The 24,500-nt window shown below is 47.7% G+C and overlaps 15 non-coding genes across 15 annotated transcripts; all 15 read right to left on the bottom strand.

Moving 5' to 3' along the window:
* Window positions 1–991: 991 nt before the first annotated feature.
* Window positions 992–1,073, bottom strand: trnal-aag (transfer RNA leucine (anticodon AAG)). Its single transcript has one exon. It is a non-coding gene; the product is annotated as a tRNA-Leu (tRNA).
* Window positions 1,074–2,400: 1,327 nt separating this feature from the next.
* trnal-aag (transfer RNA leucine (anticodon AAG)) lies at window positions 2,401–2,482 on the bottom strand. Its single transcript has one exon. It is a non-coding gene; the product is annotated as a tRNA-Leu (tRNA).
* Window positions 2,483–3,809: 1,327 nt separating this feature from the next.
* Window positions 3,810–3,891, bottom strand: trnal-aag (transfer RNA leucine (anticodon AAG)). The gene has a single exon. It is a non-coding gene; the product is annotated as a tRNA-Leu (tRNA).
* Window positions 3,892–5,218: 1,327 nt separating this feature from the next.
* Window positions 5,219–5,300, bottom strand: trnal-aag (transfer RNA leucine (anticodon AAG)). Its single transcript has one exon. It is a non-coding gene; the product is annotated as a tRNA-Leu (tRNA).
* A 1,328-nt stretch (window positions 5,301–6,628) lies between these two features.
* trnal-aag (transfer RNA leucine (anticodon AAG)) lies at window positions 6,629–6,710 on the bottom strand. Its single transcript has one exon. It is a non-coding gene; the product is annotated as a tRNA-Leu (tRNA).
* A 1,327-nt stretch (window positions 6,711–8,037) lies between these two features.
* On the bottom strand, window positions 8,038–8,119 carry trnal-aag (transfer RNA leucine (anticodon AAG)). The gene has a single exon. It is a non-coding gene; the product is annotated as a tRNA-Leu (tRNA).
* Window positions 8,120–9,446: 1,327 nt separating this feature from the next.
* On the bottom strand, window positions 9,447–9,528 carry trnal-aag (transfer RNA leucine (anticodon AAG)). The gene has a single exon. It is a non-coding gene; the product is annotated as a tRNA-Leu (tRNA).
* A 1,327-nt stretch (window positions 9,529–10,855) lies between these two features.
* trnal-aag (transfer RNA leucine (anticodon AAG)) lies at window positions 10,856–10,937 on the bottom strand. The gene has a single exon. It is a non-coding gene; the product is annotated as a tRNA-Leu (tRNA).
* A 1,327-nt stretch (window positions 10,938–12,264) lies between these two features.
* On the bottom strand, window positions 12,265–12,346 carry trnal-aag (transfer RNA leucine (anticodon AAG)). Its single transcript has one exon. It is a non-coding gene; the product is annotated as a tRNA-Leu (tRNA).
* A 1,327-nt stretch (window positions 12,347–13,673) lies between these two features.
* trnal-aag (transfer RNA leucine (anticodon AAG)) lies at window positions 13,674–13,755 on the bottom strand. The gene has a single exon. It is a non-coding gene; the product is annotated as a tRNA-Leu (tRNA).
* A 1,327-nt stretch (window positions 13,756–15,082) lies between these two features.
* On the bottom strand, window positions 15,083–15,164 carry trnal-aag (transfer RNA leucine (anticodon AAG)). The gene has a single exon. It is a non-coding gene; the product is annotated as a tRNA-Leu (tRNA).
* Window positions 15,165–16,491: 1,327 nt separating this feature from the next.
* trnal-aag (transfer RNA leucine (anticodon AAG)) lies at window positions 16,492–16,573 on the bottom strand. Its single transcript has one exon. It is a non-coding gene; the product is annotated as a tRNA-Leu (tRNA).
* A 1,326-nt stretch (window positions 16,574–17,899) lies between these two features.
* trnal-aag (transfer RNA leucine (anticodon AAG)) lies at window positions 17,900–17,981 on the bottom strand. Its single transcript has one exon. It is a non-coding gene; the product is annotated as a tRNA-Leu (tRNA).
* Window positions 17,982–19,308: 1,327 nt separating this feature from the next.
* Window positions 19,309–19,390, bottom strand: trnal-aag (transfer RNA leucine (anticodon AAG)). The gene has a single exon. It is a non-coding gene; the product is annotated as a tRNA-Leu (tRNA).
* A 1,327-nt stretch (window positions 19,391–20,717) lies between these two features.
* On the bottom strand, window positions 20,718–20,799 carry trnal-aag (transfer RNA leucine (anticodon AAG)). The gene has a single exon. It is a non-coding gene; the product is annotated as a tRNA-Leu (tRNA).
* Between the last annotated feature and the right edge of the window lie 3,701 nt (window positions 20,800–24,500).

The raw sequence follows: 24,500 nt of genomic DNA on the forward strand, positions 1-24,500 counted from the left end.
TCCTGAAGGGCCTGACTGCTGCCAGGGAAAGTGTGTTCTCTCGCAATATTTTCAGACCATTATCGAGTACAAGCAGGGCCTCCCGGCCTCAATTAAACCACTGATGGCAGCGGTATGATTCCAACCAATGGCACCATAGAGACTGGAGCCTAAATACAGTACATTAGACCACTTGGCCACGCTACCCTGGTGGGAGTCCCTTTTGTTCGTCTTTGGGCTTTATACCATCCAGAAATAGAAGCGACGGCCTCCACAAACCTTATTCAGTAAACATGTCCAATGCGGCCAAGGAAAGCTCTTTATTCGGCCATGGCAGCAAAAAGTGTCTCCCGAAATGGAGCCCCTGGCGGCGGTGGGATTCAAAACCACGCCCCTAAAGAGACTGGGGAAAAACAGAAAGAACCTCTTGGCCACGCTACCAGATAATGCCCTTTACCCCAGGCACTATTCCACCAACTTTTTCCTTGTCGAGCTTCGCCACAAGATAACGTCTTGAATTTCTCCAAGGTTGAGGCTTCCTTCTTGAAGGGTTATGCAGTACTACCCCTGGAGGACCCCTTCCTGGAGAGTGCATGTCCTTCTCTTATAAAACACACCTGAATGCACTAATGAAGGCCCTTAGGGCTGTTCTGAAAATGGCAGATAGCTGAGCATTAGCAGTTATACTCAAAAAAGTAAAAAATCCAAACATTTTTTCACCAAAAACTTTCAACGAGTGACATTGGCTGTTACCATCCTTTATGATACTTATTACTTTTCACTATTTCAAATTATATTCAAGTACTTTTTCCTGTTTTGAAGTAACTTCACTATAATTGTAAATTATTGGTGTCCCTACTTCAACTGGGTGCCTCTTTTAGAAAGGAGCAGAGGCTGGGACAGGCCTCCAGCGCTGACTTGGCTAAAAAGCAAGGAAAGCAAAAGCAGCTCAATCCGGATGTTCACACAGCATCACTTTGCAAAGCCACAGCAGTCTTCCGAAAGGCTTTCCTGGCAGCGGTGGGATTCGAACCCACGCCCCCGAAGAGACTGGAGCCTTAATCCAGCGCCTTAGACCGCTCGGCCACGCTACCTTGTTTGCCTGCGTTTCACGGGTCACTTGGACCAGTGGAAAGGCCGCCCCGAGCTGACTTTGATGAAAAGCTGCAGTCTAATCCTGTTTGCGTAAAACAAACCTGATCCCTTGCAGGTTAGGGCTTGCGGCTATGTCCCTGTCACAACAAGTCTGAGATAAGTTTGAAAGAACAGATCAGCACAAGATTGACTCAAATCGTCTTCAACGAAACCACAAGAAGTCAGTAAACCACAGAGGAAGTGCAGTGCCCCAGGAGCAGGACTGAGACAGCATGCCTTATCAAACAGGCGATCGGATGTGGGAGAGGATGAGGCTTCTTGTTTGACTCTCATGTTCCTGAAGGGCCTGACTGCTGCCAGGGAAAGTGTGTTCTCTCGCAATATTTTCAGACCATTATCGAGTACAAGCAGGGCCTCCCGGCCTCAATTAAACCACTGATGGCAGCGGTATGATTCCAACCAACGGCACCATAGAGACTGGAGCCTAAATACAGTACATTAGACCACTTGGCCACGCTACCCTGGTGGGAGTCCCTTTTGTTCGTCTTTGGGCTTTATACCATCCAGAAATAGAAGCGACGGCCTCCACAAACCTTATTCAGTAAACATGTCCAATGCGGCCAAGGAAAGCTCTTTATTCGGCCATGGCAGCAAAAAGTGTCTCCCGAAATGGAGCCCCTGGCGGCGGTGGGATTCAAAACCACGCCCCTAAAGAGACTGGGGAAAAACAGAAAGAACCTCTTGGCCACGCTACCAGATAATGCCCTTTACCCCAGGCACTATTCCACCAACTTTTTCCTTGTCGAGCTTCGCCACAAGATAACGTCTTGAATTTCTCCAAGGTTGAGGCTTCCTTCTTGAAGGGTTATGCAGTACTACCCCTGGAGGACCCCTTCCTGGAGAGTGCATGTCCTTCTCTTATAAAACACACCTGAATGCACTAATGAAGGCCCTTAGGGCTGTTCTGAAAATGGCAGATAGCTGAGCATTAGCCGTTATACTCAAAAAAGTAAAAAATCCAAACATTTTTTCACCAAAAACTTTCAACGAGTGACATTGGCTGTTACCATCCTTTATGATACTTATTACTTTTCACTATTTCAAATTATATTCAAGTACTTTTTCCTGTTTTGAAGTAACTTCACTATAATTGTAAATTATTGGTGTCCCTACTTCAACTGGGTGCCTCTTTTAGAAAGGAGCAGAGGCTGGGACAGGCCTCCAGCGCTGACTTGGCTAAAAAGCAAGGAAAGCAAAAGCAGCTCAATCCGGATGTTCACACAGCATCACTTTGCAAAGCCACAGCAGTCTTCCGAAAGGCTTTCCTGGCAGCGGTGGGATTCGAACCCACGCCCCCGAAGAGACTGGAGCCTTAATCCAGCGCCTTAGACCGCTCGGCCACGCTACCTTGTTTGCCTGCGTTTCACGGGTCACTTCGACCAGTGGAAAGGCCGCCCCGAGCTGACTTTGATGAAAAGCTGCAGTCTAATCCTGTTTGCGTAAAACAAACCTGATCCCTTGCAGGTTAGGGCTTGCGGCTATGTCCCTGTCACAACAAGTCTGAGATAAGTTTGAAAGAACAGATCAGCACAAGATTGACTCAAATCGTCTTCAACGAAACCACAAGAAGTCAGTAAACCACAGAGGAAGTGCAGTGCCCCAGGAGCAGGACTGAGACAGCATGCCTTATCAAACAGGCGATCGGATGTGGGAGAGGATGAGGCTTCTTGTTTGACTCTCATGTTCCTGAAGGGCCTGACTGCTGCCAGGGAAAGTGTGTTCTCTCGCAATATTTTCAGACCATTATCGAGTACAAGCAGGGCCTCCCGGCCTCAATTAAACCACTGATGGCAGCGGTATGATTCCAACCAACGGCACCATAGAGACTGGAGCCTAAATACAGTACATTAGACCACTTGGCCACGCTACCCTGGTGGGAGTCCCTTTTGTTCGTCTTTGGGCTTTATACCATCCAGAAATAGAAGCGACGGCCTCCACAAACCTTATTCAGTAAACATGTCCATTGCGGCCAAGGAAAGCTCTTTATTCGGCCATGGCAGCAAAAAGTGTCTCCCGAAATGGAGCCCCTGGCAGCGGTGGGATTCAAAACCACGCCCCTAAAGAGACTGGGGAAAAACAGAAAGAACCTCTTGGCCACGCTACCAGATAATGCCCTTTACCCCAGGCACTATTCCACCAACTTTTTCCTTGTCGAGCTTCGCCACAAGATAACGTCTTGAATTTCTCCAAGGTTGAGGCTTCCTTCTTGAAGGGTTATGCAGTACTACCCCTGGAGGAACCCTTCCTGGAGAGTGCATGTCCTTCTCTTATAAAACACACCTGAATGCACTAATGAAGGCCCTTAGGGCTGTTCTGAAAATGGCAGATAGCTGAGCATTAGCCGTTATACTCAAAAAAGTAAAAAATCCAAACATTTTTTCACCAAAAACTTTCAACGAGTGACATTGGCTGTTACCATCCTTTATGATACTTATTACTTTTCACTATTTCAAATTATATTCAAGTACTTTTTCCTGTTTTGAAGTAACTTCACTATAATTGTAAATTATTGGTGTCCCTACTTCAACTGGGTGCCTCTTTTAGAAAGGAGCAGAGGCTGGGACAGGCCTCCAGCGCTGACTTGGCTAAAAAGCAAGGAAAGCAAAAGCAGCTCAATTCGGATGTTCACACAGCATCACTTTGCAAAGCCACAGCAGTCTTCCAAAAGGCTTTCCTGGCAGCGGTGGGATTCGAACCCACGCCCCCGAAGAGACTGGAGCCTTAATCCAGCGCCTTAGACCGCTCGGCCACGCTACCTTGTTTGCCTGCGTTTCACGGGTCACTTCGACCAGTGGAAAGGCCACCCCGAGCTGACTTTGATGAAAAGCTGCAGTCTAATCCTGTTTGCGTAAAACAAACCTGATCCCTTGCAGGTTAGGGCTTGCGGCTATGTCCCTGTCACAACAAGTCTGAGATAAGTTTGAAAGAACAGATCAGCACAAGATTGACTCAAATCGTCGTCAACGAAACCACAAGAAGTCAGTAAACCACAGAGGAAGTGCAGTGCCCCAGGAGCAGGACTGAGACAGCATGCCTTATCAAACAGGCGATCGGATGTGGGAGAGGATGAGGCTTCTTGTTTGACTCTCATGTTCCTGAAGGGCCTGACTGCTGCCAGGGAAAGTGTGTTCTCTCGCAATATTTTCAGACCATTATCGAGTACAAGCAGGGCCTCCCGGCCTCAATTAAACCACTGATGGCAGCGGTATGATTCCAACCAACGGCACCATAGAGACTGGAGCCTAAATACAGTACATTAGACCACTTGGCCACGCTACCCTGGTGGGAGTCCCTTTTGTTCGTCTTTGGGCTTTATACCATCCAGAAATAGAAGCGACGGCCTCCACAAACCTTATTCAGTAAACATGTCCAATGCGGCCAAGGAAAGCTCTTTATTCGGCCATGGCAGCAAAAAGTGTCTCCCGAAATGGAGCCCCTGGCAGCGGTGGGATTCAAAACCACGCCCCTAAAGAGACTGGGGAAAAACAGAAAGAACCTCTTGGCCACGCTACCAGATAATGCCCTTTACCCCAGGCACTATTCCACCAACTTTTTCCTTGTCGAGCTTCGCCACAAGATAACGTCTTGAATTTCTCCAAGGTTGAGGCTTCCTTCTTGAAGGGTTATGCAGTACTACCCCTGGAGGACCCCTTCCTGGAGAGTGCATGTCCTTCTCTTATAAAACACACCTGAATGCACTAATGAAGGCCCTTAGGGCTGTTCTGAAAATGGCAGATAGCTGAGCATTAGCCGTTATACTCAAAAAAGTAAAAAATCCAAACATTTTTTCACCAAAAACTTTCAACGAGTGACATTGGCTGTTACCATCCTTTATGATACTTATTACTTTTCACTATTTCAAATTATATTCAAGTACTTTTTCCTGTTTTGAAGTAACTTCACTATAATTGTAAATTATTGGTGTCCCTACTTCAACTGGGTGCCTCTTTTAGAAAGGAGCAGAGGCTGGGACAGGCCTCCAGCGCTGACTTGGCTAAAAAGCAAGGAAAGCAAAAGCAGCTCAATCCGGATGTTCACACAGCATCACTTTGCAAAGCCACAGCAGTCTTCCAAAAGGCTTTCCTGGCAGCGGTGGGATTCGAACCCACGCCCCCGAAGAGACTGGAGCCTTAATCCAGCGCCTTAGACCGCTCGGCCACGCTACCTTGTATGCTAGTGGTTCACGGGTCACTTGGACCAGTGGAAAGGCCGCCCCGAGCTGACTTTGATGAAAAGCTGCAGTCTAATCCTGTTTGCGTAAAACAAACCTGATCCCTTGCAGGTTAGGGCTTGCGGCTATGTCCCTGTCACAACAAGTCTGAGATAAGTTTGAAAGAACAGATCAGCACAAGATTGACTCAAATCGTCTTCAACGAAACCACAAGAAGTCAGTAAACCACAGAGGAAGTGCAGTGCCCCGGGAGCAGGACTGAGACAGCATGCCTTATCAAACAGGCGATCGGATGTGGGAGAGGATGAGGCTTCTTGTTTGACTCTCATGTTCCTGAAGGGCCTGACTGCTGCCAGGGAAAGTGTGTTCTCTCGCAATATTTTCAGACCATTATCGAGTACAAGCAGGGCCTCCCGGCCTCAATTAAACCACTGATGGCAGCGGTATGATTCCAACCAACGGCACCATAGAGACTGGAGCCTAAATACAGTACATTAGACCACTTGGCCACGCTACCCTGGTGGGAGTCCCTTTTGTTCGTCTTTGGGCTTTATACCATCCAGAAATAGAAGCGACGGCCTCCACAAACCTTATTCAGTAAACATGTCCAATGCGGCCAAGGAAAGCTCTTTATTCGGCCATGGCAGCAAAAAGTGTCTCCCGAAATGGAGCCCCTGGCAGCGGTGGGATTCAAAACCACGCCCCTAAAGAGACTGGGGAAAAACAGAAAGAACCTCTTGGCCACGCTACCAGATAATGCCCTTTACCCCAGGCACTATTCCACCAACTTTTTCCTTGTCGAGCTTCGCCACAAGATAACGTCTTGAATTTCTCCAAGGTTGAGGCTTCCTTCTTGAAGGGTTATGCAGTACTACCCCTGGAGGACCCCTTCCTGGAGAGTGCATGTCCTTCTCTTATAAAACACACCTGAATGCACTAATGAAGGCCCTTAGGGCTGTTCTGAAAATGGCAGATAGCTGAGCATTAGCCGTTATACTCAAAAAAGTAAAAAATCCAAACATTTTTTCAGCCAAAAACTTTCAACGAGTGACATTGGCTGTTACCATCCTTTATGATACTTATTACTTTTCACTATTTCAAATTATATTCAAGTACTTTTTCCTGTTTTGAAGTAACTTCACTATAATTGTAAATTATTGGTGTCCCTACTTCAACTGGGTGCCTCTTTTAGAAAGGAGCAGAGGCTGGGACAGGCCTCCAGCGCTGACTTGGCTAAAAAGCAAGGAAAGCAAAAGCAGCTCAATTCGGATGTTCACACAGCATCACTTTGCAAAGCCACAGCAGTCTTCCAAAAGGCTTTCCTGGCAGCGGTGGGATTCGAACCCACGCCCCCGAAGAGACTGGAGGCTTAATCCAGCGCCTTAGACCGCTCGGCCACGCTACCTTGTTTGCCTGCGTTTCACGGGTCACTTGCACCAGTGGAAAGGCCGCCCCGAGCTGACTTTGATGAAAAGCTGCAGTCTAATCCTGTTTGCGTAAAACAAACCTGATCCCTTGCAGGTTAGGGCTTGCGGCTATGTCCCTGTCACAACAAGTCTGAGATAAGTTTGAAAGAACAGATCAGCACAAGATTGACTCAAATCGTCTTCAACGAAACCACAAGAAGTCAGTAAACCACAGAGGAAGTGCAGTGCCCCAGGAGCAGGACTGAGACAGCATGCCTTATCAAACAGGCGATCGGATGTGGGAGAGGATGAGGCTTCTTGTTTGACTCTCATGTTCCTGAAGGGCCTGACTGCTGCCAGGGAAAGTGTGTTCTCTCGCAATATTTTCAGACCATTATCGAGTACAAGCAGGGCCTCCCGGCCTCAATTAAACCACTGATGGCAGCGGTATGATTCCAACCAACGGCACCATAGAGACTGGAGCCTAAATACAGTACATTAGACCACTTGGCCACGCTACCCTGGTGGGAGTCCCTTTTGTTCGTCTTTGGGCTTTATACCATCCAGAAATAGAAGCGACGGCCTCCACAAACCTTATTCAGTAAACATGTCCAATGCGGCCAAGGAAAGCTCTTTATTCGGCCATGGCAGCAAAAAGTGTCTCCCGAAATGGAGCCCCTGGCGGCGGTGGGATTCAAAACCACGCCCCTAAAGAGACTGGGGAAAAACAGAAAGAACCTCTTGGCCACGCTACCAGATAATGCCCTTTACCCCAGGCACTATTCCACCAACTTTTTCCTTGTCGAGCTTCGCCACAAGATAACGTCTTGAATTTCTCCAAGGTTGAGGCTTCCTTCTTGAAGGGTTATGCAGTACTACCCCTGGAGGACCCCTTCCTGGAGAGTGCATGTCCTTCTCTTATAAAACACACCTGAATGCACTAATGAAGGCCCTTAGGGCTGTTCTGAAAATGGCAGATAGCTGAGCATTAGCCGTTATACTCAAAAAAGTAAAAAATCCAAACATTTTTTCACCAAAAACTTTCAACGAGTGACATTGGCTGTTACCATCCTTTATGATACTTATTACTTTTCACTATTTCAAATTATATTCAAGTACTTTTTCCTGTTTTGAAGTAACTTCACTATAATTGTAAATTATTGGTGTCCCTACTTCAACTGGGTGCCTCTTTTAGAAAGGAGCAGAGGCTGGGACAGGCCTCCAGCGCTGACTTGGCTAAAAAGCAAGGAAAGCAAAAGCAGCTCAATCCGGATGTTCACACAGCATCACTTTGCAAAGCCACAGCAGTCTTCCAAAAGGCTTTCCTGGCAGCGGTGGGATTCAAACCCACGCCCCCGAAGAGACTGGAGCCTTAATCCAGCGCCTTAGACCGCTCGGCCACGCTACCTTGTTTGCCTGCGTTTCACGGGTCACTTGGACCAGTGGAAAGGCCGCCCCGAGCTGACTTTGATGAAAAGCTGCAGTCTAATCCTGTTTGCGTAAAACAAACCTGATCCCTTGCAGGTTAGGGCTTGCGGCTATGTCCCTGTCACAACAAGTCTGAGATAAGTTTGAAAGAACAGATCAGCACAAGATTGACTCAAATCGTCTTCAACGAAACCACAAGAAGTCAGTAAACCACAGAGGAAGTGCAGTGCCCCAGGAGCAGGACTGAGACAGCATGCCTTATCAAACAGGCGATCGGATGTGGGAGAGGATGAGGCTTCTTGTTTGACTCTCATGTTCCTGAAGGGCCTGACTGCTGCCAGGGAAAGTGTGTTCTCTCGCAATATTTTCAGACCATTATCGAGTACAAGCAGGGCCTCCCGGCCTCAATTAAACCACTGATGGCAGCGGTATGATTCCAACCAACGGCACCATAGAGACTGGAGCCTAAATACAGTACATTAGACCACTTGGCCACGCTACCCTGGTGGGAGTCCCTTTTGTTCGTCTTTGGGCTTTATACCATCCAGAAATAGAAGCGACGGCCTCCACAAACCTTATTCAGTAAACATGTCCAATGCGGCCAAGGAAAGCTCTTTATTCGGCCATGGCAGCAAAAAGTGTCTCCCGAAATGGAGCCCCTGGCAGCGGTGGGATTCAAAACCACGCCCCTAAAGAGACTGGGGAAAAACAGAAAGAACCTCTTGGCCACGCTACCAGATAATGCCCTTTACCCCAGGCACTATTCCACCAACTTTTTCCTTGTCGAGCTCCGCCACAAGATAACGTCTTGAATTTCTCCAAGGTTGAGGCTTCCTTCTTGAAGGGTTATGCAGTACTACCCCTGGAGGACCCCTTCCTGGAGAGTGCATGTCCTTCTCTTATAAAACACACCTGAATGCACTAATGAAGGCCCTTAGGGCTGTTCTGAAAATGGCAGATAGCTGAGCATTAGCCGTTATACTCAAAAAAGTAAAAAATCCAAACATTTTTTCACCAAAAACTTTCAACGAGTGACATTGGCTGTTACCATCCTTTATGATACTTATTACTTTTCACTATTTCAAATTATATTCAAGTACTTTTTCCTGTTTTGAAGTAACTTCACTATAATTGTAAATTATTGGTGTCCCTACTTCAACTGGGTGCCTCTTTTAGAAAGGAGCAGAGGCTGGGACAGGCCTCCAGCGCTGACTTGGCTAAAAAGCAAGGAAAGCAAAAGCAGCTCAATTCGGATGTTCACACAGCATCACTTTGCAAAGCCACAGCAGTCTTCCAAAAGGCTTTCCTGGCAGCGGTGGGATTCGAACCCACGCCCCCGAAGAGACTGGAGCCTTAATCCAGCGCCTTAGACCGCTCGGCCACGCTACCTTGTTTACCTGCGTTTCACGGGTCACTTGGACCAGTGGAAAGGCCGCCCCGAGCTGACTTTGATGAAAAGCTGCAGTCTAATCCTGTTTGCGTAAAACAAACCTGATCCCTTGCAGGTTAGGGCTTGCGGCTATGTCCCTGTCACAACAAGTCTGAGATAAGTTTGAAAGAACAGATCAGCACAAGATTGACTCAAATCGTCTTCAACGAAACCACAAGAAGTCAGTAAACCACAGAGGAAGTGCAGTGCCCCAGGAGCAGGACTGAGACAGCATGCCTTATCAAACAGGCGATCGGATGTGGGAGAGGATGAGGCTTCTTGTTTGACTCTCATGTTCCTGAAGGGCCTGACTGCTGCCAGGGAAAGTGTGTTCTCTCGCAATATTTTCAGACCATTATCGAGTACAAGCAGGGCCTCCCGGCCTCAATTAAACCACTGATGGCAGCGGTATGATTCCAACCAACGGCACCATAGAGACTGGAGCCTAAATACAGTACATTAGACCACTTGGCCACGCTACCCTGGTGGGAGTCCCTTTTGTTCGTCTTTGGGCTTTATACCATCCAGAAATAGAAGCGACGGCCTCCACAAACCTTATTCAGTAAACATGTCCAATGCGGCCAAGGAAAGCTCTTTATTCGGCCATGGCAGCAAAAAGTGTCTCCCGAAATGGAGCCCCTGGCAGCGGTGGGATTCAAAACCACGCCCCTAAAGAGACTGGGGAAAAACAGAAAGAACCTCTTGGCCACGCTACCAGATAATGCCCTTTACCCCAGGCACTATTCCACCAACTTTTTCCTTGTCGAGCTTCGCCACAAGATAACGTCTTGAATTTCTCCAAGGTTGAGGCTTCCTTCTTGAAGGGTTATGCAGTACTACCCCTGGAGGACCCCTTCCTGGAGAGTGCATGTCCTTCTCTTATAAAACACACCTGAATGCACTAATGAAGGCCCTCAGGGCTGTTCTGAAAATGGCAGATAGCTGAGCATTAGCCGTTATACTCAAAAAAGTAAAAAATCCAAACATTTTTTCACCAAAAACTTTCAACGAGTGACATTGGCTGTTACCATCCATTATGATACTTATTACTTTTCACTATTTCAAATTATATTCAAGTACTTTTTCCTGTTTTGAAGTAACTTCACTATAATTGTAAATTATTGGTGTCCCTACTTCAACTGGGTGCCTCTTTTAGAAAGGAGCAGAGGCTGGGACAGGCCTCCAGCGCTGACTTGGCTAAAAAGCAAGGAAAGCAAAAGCAGCTCAATCCGGATGTTCACACAGCATCACTTTGCAAAGCCACAGCAGTCTTCCAAAAGGCTTTCCTGGCAGCGGTGGGATTCGAACCCACGCCCCCGAAGAGACTGGAGCCTTAATCCAGCGCCTTAGACCGCTCGGCCACGCTACCTTGTTTGCCTGCGTTTCACGGGTCACTTGGACCAGTGGAAAGGCCGCCCCGAGCTGACTTTGATGAAAAGCTGCAGTCTAATCCTGTTTGCGTAAAACAAACCTGATCCCTTGCAGGTTAGGGCTTGCGGCTATGTCCCTGTCACAACAAGTCTGAGATAAGTTTGAAAGAACAGATCAGCACAAGATTGACTCAAATCGTCTTCAACGAAACCACAAGAAGTCAGTAAACCACAGAGGAAGTGCAGTGCCCCAGGAGCAGGACTGAGACAGCATGCCTTATCAAACAGGCGATCGGATGTGGGAGAGGATGAGGCTGCTTGTTTGACTCTCATGTTCCTGAAGGGCCTGACTGCTGCCAGGGAAAGTGTGTTCTCTCGCAATATTTTCAGACCATTATCGAGTACAAGCAGGGCCTCCCGGCCTCAATTAAACCACTGATGGCAGCGGTATGATTCCAACCAACGGCACCATAGAGACTGGAGCCTAAATACAGTACATTAGACCACTTGGCCACGCTACCCTGGTGGGAGTCCCTTTTGTTCGTCTTTGGGCTTTATACCATCCAGAAATAGAAGCGACGGCCTCCACAAACCTTATTCAGTAAACATGTCCAATGCGGCCAAGGAAAGCTCTTTATTCGGCCATGGCAGCAAAAAGTGTCTCCCGAAATGGAGCCCCTGGCAGCGGTGGGATTCAAAACCACGCCCCTAAAGAGACTGGGGAAAAACAGAAAGAACCTCTTGGCCACGCTACCAGATAATGCCCTTTACCCCAGGCACTATTCCACCAACTTTTTCCTTGTCGAGCTTCGCCACAAGATAACGTCTTGAATTTCTCCAAGGTTGAGGCTTCCTTCTTGAAGGGTTATGCAGTACTACCCCTGGAGGACCCCTTCCTGGAGAGTGCATGTCCTTCTCTTATAAAACACACCTGAATGCACTAATGAAGGCCCTTAGGGCTGTTCTGAAAATGGCAGATAGCTGAGCATTAGCCGTTATACTCAAAAAAGTAAAAAATCCAAACATTTTTTCACCAAAAACTTTCAACGAGTGACATTGGCTGTTACCATCCTTTATGATACTTATTACTTTTCACTATTTCAAATTATATTCAAGTACTTTTTCCTGTTTTGAAGTAACTTCACTATAATTGTAAATTATTGGTGTCCCTACTTCAACTGGGTGCCTCTTTTAGAAAGGAGCAGAGGCTGGGACAGGCCTCCAGCGCTGACTTGGCTAAAAAGCAAGGAAAGCAAAAGCAGCTCAATCCGGATGTTCACACAGCATCACTTTGCAAAGCCACAGCAGTCTTCCAAAAGGCTTTCCTGGCAGCGGTGGGATTCGAACCCACGCCCCCGAAGAGACTGGAGCCTTAATCCAGCGCCTTAGACCGCTCGGCCACGCTACCTTGTTTGCCTGCGTTTCACGGGTCACTTGGACCAGTGGAAAGGCCGCCCCGAGCTGACTTTGATGAAAAGCTGCAGTCTAATCCTGTTTGCGTAAAACAAACCTGATCCCTTGCAGGTTAGGGCTTGCGGCTATGTCCCTGTCACAACAAGTCTGAGATAAGTTTGAAAGAACAGATCAGCACAAGATTGACTCAAATCGTCTTCAACGAAACCACAAGAAGTCAGTAAACCACAGAGGAAGTGCAGTGCCCCAGGAGCAGGACTGAGACAGCATGCCTTATCAAACAGGCGATCGGATGTGGGAGAGGATGAGGCTTCTTGTTTGACTCTCATGTTCCTGAAGGGCCTGACTGCTGCCAGGGAAAGTGTGTTCTCTCGCAATATTTTCAGACCATTATCGAGTACAAGCAGGGCCTCCCGGCCTCAATTAAACCACTGATGGCAGCGGTATGATTCCAACCAACGGCACCATAGAGACTGGAGCCTAAATACAGTACATTAGACCACTTGGCCACGCTACCCTGGTGGGAGTCCCTTTTGTTCGTCTTTGGGCTTTATACCATCCAGAAATAGAAGCGACGGCCTCCACAAACCTTATTCAGTAAACATGTCCAATGCGGCCAAGGAAAGCTCTTTATTCGGCCATGGCAGCAAAAAGTGTCTCCCGAAATGGAGCCCCTGGCAGCGGTGGGATTCAAAACCACGCCCCTAAAGAGACTGGGGAAAAACAGAAAGAACCTCTTGGCCACGCTACCAGATAATGCCCTTTACCCCAGGCACTATTCCACCAACTTTTTCCTTGTCGAGCTTCGCCACAAGATAACGTCTTGAATTTCTCCAAGGTTGAGGCTTCCTTCTTGAAGGGTTATGCAGTACTACCCCTGGAGGACCCCTTCCTGGAGAGTGCATGTCCTTCTCTTATAAAACACACCTGAATGCACTAATGAAGGCCCTTAGGGCTGTTCTGAAAATGGCAGATAGCTGAGCATTAGCCGTTATACTCAAAAAAGTAAAAAATCCAAACATTTTTTCACCAAAAACTTTCAACGAGTGACATTGGCTGTTACCATCCTTTATGATACTTATTACTTTTCACTATTTCAAATTATATTCAAGTACTTTTTCCTGTTTTGAAGTAACTTCACTATAATTGTAAATTATTGGTGTCCCTACTTCAACTGGGTGCCTCTTTTAGAAAGGAGCAGAGGCTGGGACAGGCCTCCAGCGCTGACTTGGCTAAAAAGCAAGGAAAGCAAAAGCAGCTCAATCCGGATGTTCACACAGCATCACTTTGCAAAGCCACAGCAGTCTTCCAAAAGGCTTTCCTGGCAGCGGTGGGATTCGAACCCACGCCCCCGAAGAGACTGGAGCCTTAATCCAGCACCTTAGACCGCTCGGCCACGCTACCTTGTTTGCCTGCGTTTCACGGGTCACTTGGACCAGTGGAAAGGCCGCCCCGAGCTGACTTTGATGAAAAGCTGCAGTCTAATCCTGTTTGCGTAAAACAAACCTGATCCCTTGCAGGTTAGGGCTTGCGGCTATGTCCCTGTCACAACAAGTCTGAGATAAGTTTGAAAGAACAGATCAGCACAAGATTGACTCAAATCGTCTTCAACGAAACCACAAGAAGTCAGTAAACCACAGAGGAAGTGCAGTGCCCCAGGAGCAGGACTGAGACAGCATGCCTTATCAAACAGGCGATCGGATGTGGGAGAGGATGAGGCTGCTTGTTTGACTCTCATGTTCCTGAAGGGCCTGACTGCTGCCAGGGAAAGTGTGTTCTCTCGCAATATTTTCAGACCATTATCGAGTACAAGCAGGGCCTCCCGGCCTCAATTAAACCACTGATGGCAGCGGTATGATTCCAACCAACGGCACCATAGAGACTGGAGCCTAAATACAGTACATTAGACCACTTGGCCACGCTACCCTGGTGGGAGTCCCTTTTGTTCGTCTTTGGGCTTTATACCATCCAGAAATAGAAGCGACGGCCTCCACAAACCTTATTCAGTAAACATGTCCAATGCGGCCAAGGAAAGCTCTTTATTCGGCCATGGCAGCAAAAAGTGTCTCCCGAAATGGAGCCCCTGGCAGCGGTGGGATTCAAAACCACGCCCCTAAAGAGACTGGGGAAAAACAGAAAGAACCTCTTGGCCACGCTACCAGATAATGCCCTTTACCCCAGGCACTATTCCACCAACTTTTTCCTTGTCGAGCTTCGCCACAAGATAACGTCTTGAATTTCTCCAAGGTTGAGGCTTCCTTCTTGAAGGGTTATGCAGTACTACCCCTGGAGGACCCCTTCCTGGAGAGTGCATGTCCTTCTCTTATAAAACACACCTGAATGCACTAATGAAGGCCCTTAGGGCTGTTCTGAAAATGGCAGATAGCTGAGCATTAGCCGTTATACTCAAAAAAGTAAAAAATCCAAACATTTTTTCACCAAAAACTTTCAACGAGTGACATTGGCTGTTACCATCCTTTATGATACTTATTACTTTTCACTATTTCAAATTATATTCAAGTACTTTTTCCTGTTTTGAAGTAACTTCACTATAATTGTAAATTATTGGTGTCCCTACTTCAACTGGGTGCCTCTTTTAGAAAGGAGCAGAGGCTGGGACAGGCCTCCAGCGCTGACTTGGCTAAAAAGCAAGGAAAGCAAAAGCAGCTCAATCCGGATGTTCACACAGCATCACTTTGCAAAGCCACAGCAGTCTTCCAAAAGGCTTTCCTGGCAGCGGTGGGATTCGAACCCACGCCCCCGAAGAGACTGGAGCCTTAATCCAGCGCCTTAGACCGCTCGGCCACGCTACCTTGTTTGCCTGCGTTTCACGGGTCACTTGGACCAGTGGAAAGGCCGCCCCGAGCTGACTTTGATGAAAAGCTGCAGTCTAATCCTGTTTGCGTAAAACAAACCTGATCCCTTGCACGTTAGGGCTTGCGGCTATGTCCCTGTCACAACAAGTCTGAGATAAGTTTGAAAGAACAGATCAGCACAAGATTGACTCAAATCGTCTTCAACGAAACCACAAGAAGTCAGTAAACCACAGAGGAAGTGCAGTGCCCCAGGAGCAGGACTGAGACAGCATGCCTTATCAAACAGGCGATCGGATGTGGGAGAGGATGAGGCTTCTTGTTTGACTCTCATGTTCCTGAAGGGCCTGACTGCTGCCAGGGAAAGTGTGTTCTCTCGCAATATTTTCAGACCATTATCGAGTACAAGCAGGGCCTCCCGGCCTCAATTAAACCACTGATGGCAGCGGTATGATTCCAACCAACGGCACCATAGAGACTGGAGCCTAAATACAGTACATTAGACCACTTGGCCACGCTACCCTGGTGGGAGTCCCTTTTGTTCGTCTTTGGGCTTTATACCATCCAGAAATAGAAGCGACGGCCTCCACAAACCTTATTCAGTAAACATGTCCAATGCGGCCAAGGAAAGCTCTTTATTCGGCCATGGCAGCAAAAAGTGTCTCCCGAAATGGAGCCCCTGGCAGCGGTGGGATTCAAAACCACGCCCCTAAAGAGACTGGGGAAAAACAGAAAGAACCTCTTGGCCACGCTACCAGATAATGCCCTTTACCCCAGGCACTATTCCACCAACTTTTTCCTTGTCGAGCTTCGCCACAAGATAACGTCTTGAATTTCTCCAAGGTTGAGGCTTCCTTCTTGAAGGGTTATGCAGTACTACCCCTGGAGGACCCCTTCCTGGAGAGTGCATGTCCTTCTCTTATAAAACACACCTGAATGCACTAATGAAGGCCCTTAGGGCTGTTCTGAAAATGGCAGATAGCTGAGCATTAGCCGTTATACTCAAAAAAGTAAAAAATCCAAACATTTTTTCACCAAAAACTTTCAACGAGTGACATTGGCTGTTACCATCCTTTATGATACTTATTACTTTTCACTATTTCAAATTATATTCAAGTACTTTTTCCTGTTTTGAAGTAACTTCACTATAATTGTAAATTATTGGTGTCCCTACTTCAACTGGGTGCCTCTTTTAGAAAGGAGCAGAGGCTGGGACAGGCCTCCAGCGCTGACTTGGCTAAAAAGCAAGGAAAGCAAAAGCAGCTCAATCCGGATGTTCACACAGCATCACTTTGCAAAGCCACAGCAGTCTTCCAAAAGGCTTTCCTGGCAGCGGTGGGATTCGAACCCACGCCCCCGAAGAGACTGGAGCCTTAATCCAGCACCTTAGACCGCTCGGCCACGCTACCTTGTTTGCCTGCGTTTCACGGGTCACTTGGACCAGTGGAAAGGCCGCCCCGAGCTGACTTTGATGAAAAGCTGCAGTCTAATCCTGTTTGCGTAAAACAAACCTGATCCCTTGCAGGTTAGGGCTTGCGGCTATGTCCCTGTCACAACAAGTCTGAGATAAGTTTGAAAGAACAGATCAGCACAAGATTGACTCAAATCGTCTTCAACGAAACCACAAGAAGTCAGTAAACCACAGAGGAAGTGCAGTGCCCCAGGAGCAGGACTGAGACAGCATGCCTTATCAAACAGGCGATCGGATGTGGGAGAGGATGAGGCTTCTTGTTTGACTCTCATGTTCCTGAAGGGCCTGACTGCTGCCAGGGAAAGTGTGTTCTCTCGCAATATTTTCAGACCATTATCGAGTACAAGCAGGGCCTCCCGGCCTCAATTAAACCACTGATGGCAGCGGTATGATTCCAACCATGGCACCATAGAGACTGGAGCCTAAATACAGTACATTAGACCACTTGGCCACGCTACCCTGGTGGGAGTCCCTTTTGTTCGTCTTTGGGCTTTATACCATCCAGAAATAGAAGCGACGGCCTCCACAAACCTTATTCAGTAAACATGTCCAATGCGGCCAAGGAAAGCTCTTTATTCGGCCATGGCAGCAAAAAGTGTCTCCCGAAATGGAGCCCCTGGCAGCGGTGGGATTCAAAACCACGCCCCTAAAGAGACTGGGGAAAAACAGAAAGAACCTCTTGGCCACGCTACCAGATAATGCCCTTTACCCCAGGCACTATTCCACCAACTTTTTCCTTGTCGAGCTTCGCCACAAGATAACGTCTTGAATTTCTCCAAGGTTGAGGCTTCCTTCTTGAAGGGTTATGCAGTACTACCCCTGGAGGACCCCTTCCTGGAGAGTGCATGTCCTTCTCTTATAAAACACACCTGAATGCACTAATGAAGGCCCTTAGGGCTGTTCTGAAAATGGCAGATAGCTGAGCATTAGCCGTTATACTCAAAAAAGTAAAAAATCCAAACATTTTTTCACCAAAAACTTTCAACGAGTGACATTGGCTGTTACCATCCTTTATGATACTTATTAATTTTCACTATTTCAAATTATATTCAAGTACTTTTTCCTGTTTTGAAGTAACTTCACTATAATTGTAAATTATTGGTGTCCCTACTTCAACTGGGTGCCTCTTTTAGAAAGGAGCAGAGGCTGGGACAGGCCTCCAGCGCTGACTTGGCTAAAAAGCAAGGAAAGCAAAAGCAGCTCAATCCGGATGTTCACACAGCATCACTTTGCAAAGCCACAGCAGTCTTCCAAAAGGCTTTCCTGGCAGCGGTGGGATTCGAACCCACGCCCCCGAAGAGACTGGAGCCTTAATCCAGCGCCTTAGACCGCTCGGCCACGCTACCTTGTTTGCCTGCGTTTCACGGGTCACTTGGACCAGTGGAAAGGCCGCCCCGAGCTGACTTTGATGAAAAGCTGCAGTCTAATCCTGTTTGCGTAAAACAAACCTGATCCCTTGCAGGTTAGGGCTTGCGGCTATGTCCCTGTCACAACAAGTCTGAGATAAGTTTGAAAGAACAGATCAGCACAAGATTGACTCAAATCGTCTTCAACGAAACCACAAGAAGTCAGTAAACCACAGAGGAAGTGCAGTGCCCCAGGAGCAGGACTGAGACAGCATGCCTTATCAAACAGGCGATCGGATGTGGGAGAGGATGAGGCTTCTTGTTTGACTCTCATGTTCCTGAAGGGCCTGACTGCTGCCAGGGAAAGTGTGTTCTCTCGCAATATTTTCAGACCATTATCGAGTACAAGCAGGGCCTCCCGGCCTCAATTAAACCACTGATGGCAGCGGTATGATTCCAACCAACGGCACCATAGAGACTGGAGCCTAAATACAGTACATTAGACCACTTGGCCACGCTACCCTGGTGGGAGTCCCTTTTGTTCGTCTTTGGGCTTTATACCATCCAGAAATAGAAGCGACGGCCTCCACAAACCTTATTCAGTAAACATGTCCAATGCGGCCAAGGAAAGCTCTTTATTCGGCCATGGCAGCAAAAAGTGTCTCCCGAAATGGAGCCCCTGGCAGCGGTGGGATTCAAAACCACGCCCCTAAAGAGACTGGGGAAAAACAGAAAGAACCTCTTGGCCACGCTACCAGATAATGCCCTTTACCCCAGGCACTATTCCACCAACTTTTTCCTTGTCGAGCTTCGCCACAAGATAACGTCTTGAATTTCTCCAAGGTTGAGGCTTCCTTCTTGAAGGGTTATGCAGTACTACCCCTGGAGGACCCCTTCCTGGAGAGTGCATGTCCTTCTCTTATAAAACACACCTGAATGCACTAATGAAGGCCCTTAGGGCTGTTCTGAAAATGGCAGATAGCTGAGCATTAGCCGTTATACTCAAAAAAGTAAAAAATCCAAACATTTTTTCACCAAAAACTTTCAACGAGTGACATTGGCTGTTACCATCCTTTATGATACTTATTACTTTTCACTATTTCAAATTATATTCAAGTACTTTTTCCTGTTTTGAAGTAACTTCACTATAATTGTAAATTATTGGTGTCCCTACTTCAACTGGGTGCCTCTTTTAGAAAGGAGCAGAGGCTGGGACAGGCCTCCAGCGCTGACTTGGCTAAAAAGCAAGGAAAGCAAAAGCAGCTCAATCCGGATGTTCACACAGCATCACTTTGCAAAGCCACAGCAGTCTTCCAAAAGGCTTTCCTGGCAGCGGTGGGATTCGAACCCACGCCCCCGAAGAGACTGGAGCCTTAATCCAGCGCCTGAGACCGCTCGGCCACGCTACCTTGTTTGCCTGCGTTTCACGGGTCACTTGGACCAGTGGAAAGGCCGCCCCGAGCTGACTTTGATGAAAAGCTGCAGTCTAATCCTGTTTGCGTAAAACAAACCTGATCCCTTGCAGGTTAGGGCTTGCGGCTATGTCCCTGTCACAACAAGTCTGAGATAAGTTTGAAAGAACAGATCAGCACAAGATTGACTCAAATCGTCTTCAACGAAACCACAAGAAGTCAGTAAACCACAGAGGAAGTGCAGTGCCCCAGGAGCAGGACTGAGACAGCATGCCTTATCAAACAGGCGATCGGATGTGGGAGAGGATGAGGCTTCTTGTTTGACTCTCATGTTCCTGAAGGGCCTGACTGCTGCCAGGGAAAGTGTGTTCTCTCGCAATATTTTCAGACCATTATCGAGTACAAGCAGGGCCTCCCGGCCTCAATTAAACCACTGATGGCAGCGGTATGATTCCAACCAACGGCACCATAGAGACTGGAGCCTAAATACAGTACATTAGACCACTTGGCCACGCTACCCTGGTGGGAGTCCCTTTTGTTCGTCTTTGGGCTTTATACCATCCAGAAATAGAAGCGACGGCCTCCACAAACCTTATTCAGTAAACATGTCCAATGCGGCCAAGGAAAGCTCTTTATTCGGCCATGGCAGCAAAAAGTGTCTCCCGAAATGGAGCCCCTGGCAGCGGTGGGATTCAAAACCACGCCCCTAAAGAGACTGGGGAAAAACAGAAAGAACCTCTTGGCCACGCTACCAGATAATGCCCTTTACCCCAGGCACTATTCCACCAACTTTTTCCTTGTCGAGCTTCGCCACAAGATAACGTCTTGAATTTCTCCAAGGTTGAGGCTTCCTTCTTGAAGGGTTATGCAGTACTACCCCTGGAGGACCCCTTCCTGGAGAGTGCATGTCCTTCTCTTATAAAACACACCTGAATGCACTAATGAAGGCCCTTAGGGCTGTTCTGAAAATGGCAGATAGCTGAGCATTAGCCGTTATACTCAAAAAAGTAAAAAATCCAAACATTTTTTCACCAAAAACTTTCAACGAGTGACATTGGCTGTTACCATCCTTTATGATACTTATTACTTTTCACTATTTCAAATTATATTCAAGTACTTTTTCCTGTTTTGAAGTAACTTCACTATAATTGTAAATTATTGGTGTCCCTACTTCAACTGGGTGCCTCTTTTAGAAAGGAGCAGAGGCTGGGACAGGCCTCCAGCGCTGACTTGGCTAAAAAGCAAGGAAAGCAAAAGCAGCTCAATCCGGATGTTCACACAGCATCACTTTGCAAAGCCACAGCAGTCTTCCAAAAGGCTTTCCTGGCAGCGGTGGGATTCGAACCCACGCCCCCGAAGAGACTGGAGCCTTAATCCAGCGCCTTAGACCGCTCGGCCACGCTACCTTGTTTGCCTGCGTTTCACGGGTCACTTGGACCAGTGGAAAGGCCGCCCCGAGCTGACTTTGATGAAAAGCTGCAGTCTAATCCTGTTTGCGTAAAACAAACCTGATCCCTTGCAGGTTAGGGCTTGCGGCTATGTCCCTGTCACAACAAGTCTGAGATAAGTTTGAAAGAACAGATCAGCACAAGATTGACTCAAATCGTCTTCAACGAAACCACAAGAAGTCAGTAAACCACAGAGGAAGTGCAGTGCCCCAGGAGCAGGACTGAGACAGCATGCCTTATCAAACAGGCGATCGGATGTGGGAGAGGATGAGGCTTCTTGTTTGACTCTCATGTTCCTGAAGGGCCTGACTGCTGCCAGGGAAAGTGTGTTCTCTCGCAATATTTTCAGACCATTATCGAGTACAAGCAGGGCCTCCCGGCCTCAATTAAACCACTGATGGCAGCGGTATGATTCCAACCAACGGCACCATAGAGACTGGAGCCTAAATACAGTACATTAGACCACTTGGCCACGCTACCCTGGTGGGAGTCCCTTTTGTTCGTCTTTGGGCTTTATACCATCCAGAAATAGAAGCGACGGCCTCCACAAACCTTATTCAGTAAACATGTCCAATGCGGCCAAGGAAAGCTCTTTATTCGGCCATGGCAGCAAAAAGTGTCTCCCGAAATGGAGCCCCTGGCAGCGGTGGGATTCAAAACCACGCCCCTAAAGAGACTGGGGAAAAACAGAAAGAACCTCTTGGCCACGCTACCAGATAATGCCCTTTACCCCAGGCACTATTCCACCAACTTTTTCCTTGTCGAGCTTCGCCACAAGATAACGTCTTGAATTTCTCCAAGGTTGAGGCTTCCTTCTTGAAGGGTTATGCAGTACTACCCCTGGAGGACCCCTTCCTGGAGAGTGCATGTCCTTCTCTTATAAAACACACCTGAATGCACTAATGAAGGCCCTTAGGGCTGTTCTGAAAATGGCAGATAGCTGAGCATTAGCCGTTATACTCAAAAAAGTAAAAAATCCAAACATTTTTTCACCAAAAACTTTCAACGAGTGACATTGGCTGTTACCATCCTTTATGATACTTATTACTTTTCACTATTTCAAATTATATTCAAGTACTTTTTCCTGTTTTGAAGTAACTTCACTATAATTGTAAATTATTGGTGTCCCTACTTCAACTGGGTGCCTCTTTTAGAAAGGAGCAGAGGCTGGGACAGGCCTCCAGCGCTGACTTGGCTAAAAAGCAAGGAAAGCAAAAGCAGCTCAATCCGGATGTTCACACAGCATCACTTTGCAAAGCCACAGCAGTCTTCCAAAAGGCTTTCCTGGCAGCGGTGGGATTCGAACCCACACCCCCGAAGAGACTGGAGCCTTAATCCAGCGCCTGAGACCGCTCGGCCTCGCTACCTTGTTTGCCTGCGTTTCACGGGTCACTTGGACCAGTGGAAAGGCCGCCCCGAGCTGACTTTGATGAAAAGCTGCAGTCTAATCCTGTTTGCGTAAAACAAACCTGATCCCTTGCAGGTTAGGGCTTGCGGCTATGTCCCTGTCACAACAAGTCTGAGATAAGTTTGAAAGAACAGATCAGCACAAGATTGACTCAAATCGTCTTCAACGAAACCACAAGAAGTCAGTAAACCACAGAGGAAGTGCAGTGCCCCAGGAGCAGGACTGAGACAGCATGCCTTATCAAACAGGCGATCGGATGTGGGAGAGGATGAGGCTTCTTGTTTGACTCTCATGTTCCTGAAGGGCCTGACTGCTGCCAGGGAAAGTGTGTTCTCTCGCAATATTTTCAGACCATTATCGAGTACAAGCAGGGCCTCCCGGCCTCAATTAAACCACTGATGGCAGCGGTATGATTCCAACCAACGGCACCATAGAGACTGGAGCCTAAATACAGTACATTAGACCACTTGGCCACGCTACCCTGGTGGGAGTCCCTTTTGTTCGTCTTTGGGCTTTATACCATCCAGAAATAGAAGCGACGGCCTCCACAAACCTTATTCAGTAAACATGTCCAATGCGGCCAAGGAAAGCTCTTTATTCGGCCATGGCAGCAAAAAGTGTCTCCCGAAATGGAGCCCCTGGCAGCGGTGGGATTCAAAACCACGCCCCTAAAGAGACTGGGGAAAAACAGAAAGAACCTCTTGGCCACGCTACCAGATAATGCCCTTTACCCCAGGCACTATTCCACCAACTTTTTCCTTGTCGAGCTTCGCCACAAGATAACGTCTTGAATTTCTCCAAGGTTGAGGCTTCCTTCTTGAAGGGTTATGCAGTACTACCCCTGGAGGACCCCTTCCTGGAGAGTGCATGTCCTTCTCTTATAAAACACACCTGAATGCACTAATGAAGGCCCTTAGGGCTGTTCTGAAAATGGCAGATAGCTGAGCATTAGCCGTTATACTCAAAAAAGTAAAAAATCCAAACATTTTTTCACCAAAAACTTTCAACGAGTGACATTGGCTGTTACCATCCTTTATGATACTTATTACTTTTCACTATTTCAAATTATATTCAAGTACTTTTTCCTGTTTTGAAGTAACTTCACTATAATTGTAAATTATTGGTGTCCCTACTTCAACTGGGTGCCTCTTTTAGAAAGGAGCAGAGGCTGGGACAGGCCTCCAGCGCTGACTTGGCTAAAAAGCAAGGAAAGCAAAAGCAGCTCAATCCGGATGTTCACACAGCATCACTTTGCAAAGCCACAGCAGTCTTCCAAAAGGCTTTCCTGGCAGCGGTGGGATTCGAACCCACGCCCCCGAAGAGACTGGAGCCTTAATCCAGCGCCTGAGACCGCTCGGCCTCGCTACCTTGTTTGCCTGCGTTTCACGGGTCACTTGGACCAGTGGAAAGGCCGCCCCGAGCTGACTTTGATGAAAAGCTGCAGTCTAATCCTGTTTGCGTAAAACAAACCTGATCCCTTGCAGGTTAGGGCTTGCGGCTATGTCCCTGTCACAACAAGTCTGAGATAAGTTTGAAAGAACAGATCAGCACAAGATTGACTCAAATCGTCTTCAACGAAACCACAAGAAGTCAGTAAACCACAGAGGAAGTGCAGTGCCCCAGGAGCAGGACTGAGACAGCATGCCTTATCAAACAGGCGATCGGATGTGGGAGAGGATGAGGCTTCTTGTTTGACTCTCATGTTCCTGAAGGGCCTGACTGCTGCCAGGGAAAGTGTGTTCTCTCGCAATATTTTCAGACCATTATCGAGTACAAGCAGGGCCTCCCGGCCTCAATTAAACCACTGATGGCAGCGGTATGATTCCAACCAACGGCACCATAGAGACTGGAGCCTAAATACAGTACATTAGACCACTTGGCCACGCTACCCTGGTGGGAGTCCCTTTTGTTCGTCTTTGGGCTTTATACCATCCAGAAATAGAAGCGACGGCCTCCACAAACCTTATTCAGTAAACATGTCCAATGCGGCCAAGGAAAGCTCTTTATTCGGCCATGGCAGCAAAAAGTGTCTCCCGAAATGGAGCCCCTGGCAGCGGTGGGATTCAAAACCACGCCCCTAAAGAGACTGGGGAAAAACAGAAAGAACCTCTTGGCCACGCTACCAGATAATGCCCTTTACCCCAGGCACTATTCCACCAACTTTTTCCTTGTCGAGCTTCGCCACAAGATAACGTCTTGAATTTCTCCAAGGTTGAGGCTTCCTTCTTGAAGGGTTATGCAGTACTACCCC

This window comes from Carassius gibelio, chromosome A4 (assembly GCF_023724105.1).
Source record: "Carassius gibelio isolate Cgi1373 ecotype wild population from Czech Republic chromosome A4, carGib1.2-hapl.c, whole genome shotgun sequence".
NCBI lineage: Eukaryota > Metazoa > Chordata > Actinopteri > Cypriniformes > Cyprinidae > Carassius > Carassius gibelio.